This window comes from Miniopterus natalensis, chromosome 13 (genome assembly GCF_054644295.1).
Source record: "Miniopterus natalensis isolate mMinNat1 chromosome 13, mMinNat1.hap1, whole genome shotgun sequence".
NCBI classification, from domain to species: domain Eukaryota; kingdom Metazoa; phylum Chordata; class Mammalia; order Chiroptera; family Miniopteridae; genus Miniopterus; species Miniopterus natalensis.
Window position 1 is genome coordinate 11,464,624 of NC_142093.1, and position 8,621 is coordinate 11,473,244.

General features: G+C 42.4%; 1 pseudogene; it reads right to left on the bottom strand.

Moving 5' to 3' along the window:
- Positions 1-5,245: 5,245 nt before the first annotated feature.
- LOC107534923 (glyceraldehyde-3-phosphate dehydrogenase pseudogene) lies at positions 5,246-6,180 on the bottom strand (annotated as a pseudogene).
- Between the last annotated feature and the right edge of the window lie 2,441 nt (positions 6,181-8,621).

Below are 8,621 nucleotides of genomic sequence, written 5' to 3' on the forward strand. Positions count from 1 at the left end.
TTCTGTTTCCTGGCATGACTGTCTATTTCAGAGAAAACTAATTGGCAGTGAACTTTTTTTACATCAAAAGGGTGATTAAAGGGCATCTAAAGTGCCAGAAAAAATAACATGGTGCAATGGCTGTTTGGCAGCTTTTATACAGGATGTCACAACACGTTTCCCAAACCCTCTCTTGATGGGAATCCTCCCATCCAGGCAACACAATGAGGTGAGTTTATTTTACGTGAAATGTGTGAACACGGTGGTTGTGGATTACCCGAGAAGCAGGGCAGGGGTGGAGATTAATATAACATTTACAGCATCCAAATCTGGCATCCTAGCAATCATTCTAAACATGTTCTTACTGGGCAAGAGGAGCTACATGATCGGTTGATCAGAAAAGCCAAAATGTGGAAGCAACGCCAATGTCCATTGGTGATGAGTGGATAAGCAAAATATGGTCCATACATACAATAGATTATTACTGAGCTTCAAAAAGGGGGGAAATTCTGTAACATGTTACAACACGGATGAGCCTTGAGGACATTAAGCTTAGTGAAAGAAGCCAGTCACAAAAAGACAAATACTGTATGATCCCACTTTTGTGAGGTGCTTAGAAAGTCAAAATCATAGAGACAGAACACAGAATGGTAACCGCCAGCGGCTGGGTAGGAAGGGAAACCTACCAAGCCATTTACGAGACCGATGTTTCTTAGTCAAGTCAGGCTACAACAATGAAGTGCCACAGATTGGGTGGCTTATAAACAACAGAATTTACTTCTTACACTTCTGAGGCTGGAAGTCCTGAGACAGGCCAGTAAGCCAGGACAAGTGGAACAGGGACACTAAGACAGATAGTTAAATGAGCGGTGTTCAGTTATCTAGTAAATCCTATCTTCCCTAAACCAAGGACCACGAAGAGTAAAAGGTTTACATCTCTCTGCAAATAAATAGCTCCGGGTAAATAGCTTAAATCACCCTACTCAGGGAGGTGGATAGCAGAAATCCAATTAGTGCCATTTGCCAACCACGCCCTAGGACGGAGGAAGTTAAAAGAATAAATCTCATTTTGGCACATCAGCATAAACCCGAACAAAGGCCCCCTTTTCTCTGGCTTCTTAGTGAGCCAAAGCAGCCCAGCCTAGGGTCATTCGCCCACCTAGCTCCTCTCCTGGTATCCTAGGCCCTTTCTTATTTCACTGTCCCCAGTTTTAATAAACGTCCTCTAAAGTTCACCTGGACTCGTGCTGTGAAATTTTTCCTGCATGAAGTCAAGAACCCACACACTACCAGCTGGCCCTAGGCAGACTCACAAGGGCCAGGTCCCCTTTCCAGTAACAGCCTGGGATCAGGATGCCAGCATGACGGGTTCTGGTGAAGGCCCTCCTGAGGGTCGCAAACTGCCATCTTGTATCCTCTCATAGTGGAAACTGCAAGAAAGCTCTGGATGAAAAGGGACCACATGCTAACCTGACTAGCTCAGGGAAGGCCTGAATGGCAGCCTTGCAAACACAGAGACCTAAAGTAACCACAAAAGATGGTCTGAAATTAAAATTTAAACTACAAGTGGTTTATGGTGGGTAGTCATGTCCTAGGCCAGTATCTTCCCTGACAAAGGTCAATCTTTACCTTAACTGAGCCTGTCTATTGTCTTTTGCACGTATGAAAGTATTCCTTTGGAATGTCAGGGTAATTCCCCTTTTTCCAGACCCCCCCCCAAACCAGATTTCACCAGTGGGTTTTGTGTGTGTGTGTGTGTTTTAAATATATCTTTATTGATTTCAGAGAGAGGAAGGGAGAGGGAGAGAGATAGAAACATCAATGATGAGAGAGTCGTTGATCGGCCGCCTCCTGCATGCCCCATAGTGGGGATCAAGCCTGTGATCCAGGCATGTGCCCTGACTGGGAATCGAACCACAGTCTCCTGGATCATAGGTCGATGCTCAACTGCTGAGCCACACCGGCCGGGCCAAATGAAGGATACTCTTAAGAGAATAAAAAGGCACTTAACAGATGGGAAGAAAATATTTACAAATACCCTCTCTAATTACTTCCCAATGGGCCCATCTCCAAATACCTTCTTACATTAGGAGGCTTGGACATATGCATTTTGGGAGCAATTCCTTATCAGATAAAGGACTTATACCCAAGATACATAAAGAACTCTCAAAACTCGATGAAAAGAAAAACCAATATAATAAGTGGGCAAAGATTTGAATTGACACTTCACCAAAGAAGCCATATGGATGACAAATAAGTACATAAAAAAATGCTCAGCATCATCAGTCATTAGGACACTGAAAATCAAAACCACAATTATATATCACTTCACCCACTGAGAAGGCTATAATCAAAATGCAGACAATAATAAGTGTTAGTGGGAATGTGGAGAAATTGGAACTCCAATACACCATTGATAGAAAAGAGGTCACAGCTGCTGTGGAAAACAGCTTGGCAGTTTCCTCAAATAGTTAAACAGAGTTACCATATGATCCAGCAATTCTACTCCTAGGTGTACACCCAAGAAAACTGAAAACATATGCTCACACAAAAACTTGTACTCAAATAGTTATAGCAACATTATGCATAATAACCAAAAGTGGAAACAATCTAAATATTCAAGTGATGAATGGATAAACAAAATATGGTATGTGCACAAAATGGAATATTATGCAGCCATTAAAAGGAATGAATGATTGATGCACGTTACAACATGGGTGAGCCTTGAAAACATTATGCTAAGTGAAAGAAGCTGGACGCAAAGGTCACATAGTGCATGATATAATTCCATTTATATGATTGTCCAAAGACAACTCCATAGAGACAAAAAGTAGTATAGTTACAGTCAGAGGATGGGGGGTAGAGGGAATTAGAGGTGCAGGGTTTCTCTTGTGAGGTATTTTAGTCAACTGCGGCTGCAGTAAAAAAAATACTGTAGACTGGCTGATTTAAACAACAGAAACTTATTTCTCATGCTTCAGAGGCTGGAAAATCTAAGGTCAGGGTACTGGCAAGGGAGGTTTCACTCTGAGGTGTCTTCTCTTGGCTAGTAGACAGCCACCATCTCGCTGTGGGTTCATAAGGCTTTTCCTTGGGGTGTGAGTATGAAGAGAAAGCGATATCTCCCTTCCTCTTCTTACAAGGCACTAATCCCATCACAAGGGCCCACTCTCCTAATCTTACCTCATCTCTCTCATTACCTCCCGAAGGGCCCATCTCCAAATTCCTTCTTATGTTAGAAGGCTTCGACATATGCATTTGGGGAGCAATTCAGTCCATAGCAGGGAGGGATGGAAATGTTCTGGAATCAGTGCTGATGGTTGACCAACTTCATGAATACACTAAAAGCCATTGAGTTGTATACTTAAAGCACAGTCAGATACCACCACATATCTGCTAGAATGGCTAAAATTAAAAAAAATTAAAATAAATAAATAAATAAATAGACAAAATTTAAATGACAATCCTAAGCACTGCCAAGAACGTGGAGGAAGCAGAGCTCTCATACATGGCTGATAAGAGTGCAAAATAGAGAGCCCACTCTGGAAAAACAGTTTGGAAGTTTCTTACAGACTTAAACATACACATACCACACGACTCAAAAGATCTCAATTCCTAGGTATTTACCCAAGTGAAACAAAAACCTATGTTCAAATAAATAAATAAATAAACAAACCTATATTCACTGGAAATATGCTAAATGAAAGCCAAATTCAAAAGACCACATACTCATGATTCCATTTATGTAAATTCTCGGAAAAAGCAAAAGTATAGGGACAAAGAACCGATGGACGGTTGCCAGAGGTACCTGCTTCTTCAGTTCCTGCCCCTTTCCTGTGTCCTGCTGGGACAATGGGCTTTCTCTGAATCTCTGTGTCCCTCACCCCCCCCCCCACCTGCTCACCCCTCCCACGAGCTCCCTTAGGTTTAAGCCATGCCATCCTGCATATCTGTTATTGCTCCTCCATCTCTTTCATTTTCCAAAACTGCGTTGATGTCTTTTGAGCCCTGTCATCATTTCTCCCTTTTCTTTAACCCTATGGGTTTATGGCCTTTTTATTTCTTTATTGTTATGACAGTGAGGATTTGGGAGGGAACAAATAAATACACATTCGGTGTATTTCACAAGCTCTTCTTTAATCAAGTCTAAAACATAAATATAGTTTAGGAAATGGATATTATTTTCATACATACTCCATATGCGTGTATATATATAAAAATATATATATAAGTTTATATATATGTGAGTATATGTGTGTGTGTGTGTATATATATAAGTTTATCTCTAGCCAACCTCAGAAAACGTAGGTGTTTACCAGACATGATGACTCCAGTATCTCCGTAGAAGCCATCCAATTTTTGTCTCCCAGAGTGGACACACTTAAGAGAGTTGTCACACGGTTTCAGGTCTGGCAGCCAGAATTTCCAACAGCTGCCTGGGCTGTGGGCCAGAGTTCTGGGGGTCTGACCACTGGTTTTACACAGGGTTGTGGGAACGGGGCAGGCCACTGATAGAGGGTAAGCTGGTGACTTGGCAAGGAGATGTGGGTCTTCATATGTCTATGAGCAGCATCCCAGTAATCACACTTATAATCAGGGCCCAGAAATGCCTTTTCATTACTTAGGTCATAATCATCCCCTTATAGAAACACATAAAAATAGTGTTGAAATGGCACTGACTCCCAAAGGAACCATTCCTGTTCTCTCTTTTTTTTTACGGCACCTTGATCTCCAATTCCAGTGGTCTTTGAAAAGGCAATAGTACTCAAATCTTCCACACCGAGAACACTTCAAGGTCCCAGGAAGCAGTGGGGCTGCTGTCTCCTTTTTTCTTTAGATGCCACAGTAGAACTAAAGAACACTACGTGGTGACTTTTAAAGCTTTGGGTCACACAAATGTAAACTGCAGGTTGTAACATGCCCTACATACATCTTATTTTTAATAAATCTGTCACCGGTTTACCTTTGCCAGCTGACCCTGAAAATTTAGGTTTCATTTATAATATTATAAAACTATGATCTTCTGGGCCATGTAAATCATGATTTTCTTTGGGGGGGGAGGCGGGCACAGTGTACTTTATTGATGGTACATGACAAGACTGGACTCCCTAAGGCCCGCTCCTTCCTCAGGGGCTCTGGGATGGAACCGTGTTGAGGAGAGGAGATTCTCAGTGTGTCAGCGGCAAGTTGGCACAAGGACTTCCCAGCAGCTGAGGGCCTCCCTCTTTCTCTGGCCCTCTCATTGGGGCTGGTGGCCCAGGGGCTCTTACTTTTTGGAGGCGATTTGAACCATAAGGTCCACCATCCATTGCTATAGACAAATTCATTGTCATCCTAGGAAATAAGCTTGACAGAGTGGTCACTGAAGGCAATGCCAGCCCCAGCATCAAAGGTGGAAGAGTGGGTTAAAGTGTCAAGAGACAACCTTGTCCTCAGTGTAGCCCACGATGCCCTTTCAGGAGCCCTTTAATGCCCACTTCACCACCTTCTTGATGTCATCATATTTGACAGCTTTCTCCAGGTGACAGTTCAAATCCATGACCAACACATTTTGGGCAGGGACACAGAAGGCTATGCCGATGAACTTCCCATTCAGCTCAGGGGTGACCTTGCCCACAGCCCCTCAGCCATCATGCCATAGCTTCTCAGAGCAGCCATCACGGTCTTCTGGGTGATAGTGATGGCAAGGACTGTGGTCATAAGTCTCTCCATCATGCCAGAGTTGTCACAGGTGACCTTGGCCAGGGGAGCCAGGCAGTTGGTGGTACAAGAGGCATTGCTGACAATATTGAGGAAGTTGTCATTCTTTAATGGTTCGTGCCTATCACAAACATCAGCAGAAGAGGCAGAGGTGTTGAACCTTTTGGCTCCACTCTTCAACTGAGCCCCTGCTTTCTCCAAGGCAGTGAAGACACCAGTGGACACCACAACGTATTCAGCACTGGCATCACCCACCCAGTTGATGTTAGTGGGATCTCACTCTTAGAAGATGGAGACGGGCTTTTCATTGATGACAAGCTTCCCATTCTCAGTCTTGACTGTGTCATTGACCTTGCCATGGGTGGAATCATATTGGAACATGTAGTTTAGTTCATTGAAGGATTCATTGATGGCAACAATGTCCTCTTTGCCAGAGTTAAAAGCAGCCCTGGTGACCAGGTGCCCAATATGGCCAAATCCATTTACTCCAATCTTCACCATCACATCTCAGGTACATGGCTCTCTGTCAAGTGGGGAGGAGCAGAGAGACAAACAAGGATTTTCCTGATGGGAGCTATAGGTAATCATGTATAGCAGTGAGGCAGAATGTTGGTTGCTACTTTGATCACTTTCATCTGAGGAGAAATCTTCTGGGGCTTCTGGGAAAGATTTTTCTTCCTGATTGAAAACATAAAGATCAAGGTGGGAAGTCCTTCATGCTTCCTGCCTGAAATAATCTCATGGAAGATGTAGTGTTGGGAACAGCAGGAGTCCTTTTGTCACCATGAGAGACTGACCCAGAGCTCTGACATTGTTAAACTTCTGATGTAGGCAGCTCTGGAATTCTGTTCTCCAGACTTCTAGTTCTGAACGCACTCACTGTGTGAGCCTCTTTTAGGTGGGTGTTCTGTTTGTGCTGCTGGAAACATCCTAAATGATTCACCTGAAGGTATTTTGTTTTTTAAAAAATATATTGATTTCAGAGAGAGGAAGGGAGAAGGAGAGAGAGAGATAGAAACATCAATGATGAGAGAGTCATTGATCAGCCGCCTCCTGCACGCCCCTGACTGGCGATCCAGCCCGCAACCCAGGCATGTGCCCTGACCGGGAATCGAACCTCGATCTCCTGGATCCTAGGTTGATGCTCAACCACTGAGCCACGCCCGGCCAGGCTGAAGGTATTTTGAATCTCACTCAGCAGGTTTTAATAAATTCAGTCTCAGCTAAAGAACCTTATCCTACCCAGATAAACAAAATTATTTTATTATAACATCACTGGCCTAGTAGTATTGCATGGGTATTTCTCAACGTCTCACAAAAGAATCACAGACACTCTCCCACAGATTATGGGAGTGGGGCGGATGGATGGGAGACAGTGTTTCTTGCTACCTAGGATGGAATGGTTATTTTTAACAGTTCTCCGTGTCCTCAATGTTACTGACAGCTTCAGAGATCTGAACTGGCTGTATAGGGAAGTGTTAGCCAGGCAGGCCAACTTTATGGAACAGATGGATGCTGTTTCACAATTGTGGGTGTGAGAATGGCAACCTTTAGCCAGAATTTGAGGTTGGTGATCCTGAGACATCATTAGCATCAATGGCATCTGTGCTGTCACTTTTGCTTACAACGTACATAACACCCAGTTTGTTGGTTTTATTTCCAAACATTCTAAAATGAATAAAACTTACCCAATGTTTAATAGCCACAATTTGTATGCATTGCAAACATTTTTATTTGTAAATAATTTGAATAGGTTATATATGCATTTGGCATATACAGAATTCAGACCAGTAAACTCTCTCCCATCCTAGTCTCTTTTTTCCTTCTCTAGAAGTAGCCATTGTTAGTTTCTTGTGTAGCCTTCCAGACTTTTGTATACATGGACAAATATATAAATATATACAGCTCCTTTTTAAATACAAATGGTAGAATGGAATACACATTAATCATATCTTGAGATCCTCCTACATCATTACTGTTTTTAGGATTCTTTTTAAATGTATCTTTATTGATTTCAGAGAGAGGAAGGGAGAGGGAGAGAGAAACAAACATCAGTGATGAGAATCATTGATCGGCTGCCTCCTGCACGCCCCCTACTGGGGTTCGAGCCCACAACCCAGGCACGTGCCCTGACTGGGAATCGAACTGCGATCTCCTGGATTCTAGGTGGATGCTCAACTGCTGAGCCACACCAGCTGGGCTAAAACTATTTTCTTCTATGATAATACTGCCATGTAATGTGCTCTTCACTCTGTGGACATTGCACTGATGGTACAAAAGCAGTGATGAGTAAAACTGTAGCCACTTTAGCAAGAATCAAGTCAATGGCTCCCATTGTACATGAAGTCATTTTCGGCCAATCTAGTACATAATTGTATCTTGTGGTTTTTTTCATTGTCATATCCTTCATTACAAGAATGAATTTCTTTTCACAGGTTTATAGTTCATTTGCATTTCCTCTTTTGTAAAATGTCAATTCAAATCTTTCCCCATTTTTAACAGAATATGTCTGTTATGTTGTGAGGTGTTCTTTATATCAAGTTCTTTAATTCAGTTAACATGTGACACAGATTCTACTTTTTCATGTCGTCTTTTCCACTTTTTTAATGGTGTCTTTCATTGAAAAGAAGTTTAAACTTTTTAAAATTAAATTAAATTTAATCCAATGCCATCTATCCCTTCTGCCCTCTTCCACCTCTACCCAGCCCTCCCAGGTTTAAATTCTAATATGGTCAGCTTCATCATTCTTCTTTCATTTTGAGCTTTTGTGTGACTGTGCTGACTACAATGGCAAGTGTATCAAATACAATGATGAAATGAAATTATAATAGCAGGCACCCTTATCTTGTTTCTGATCTCAAAGAGGAAGCTTTTCACACTCTATTAAATTCCCCTCCCGTTTCCTTTTGGAAAAAAAAACTCACTTTGAGCGACTCTCCCTC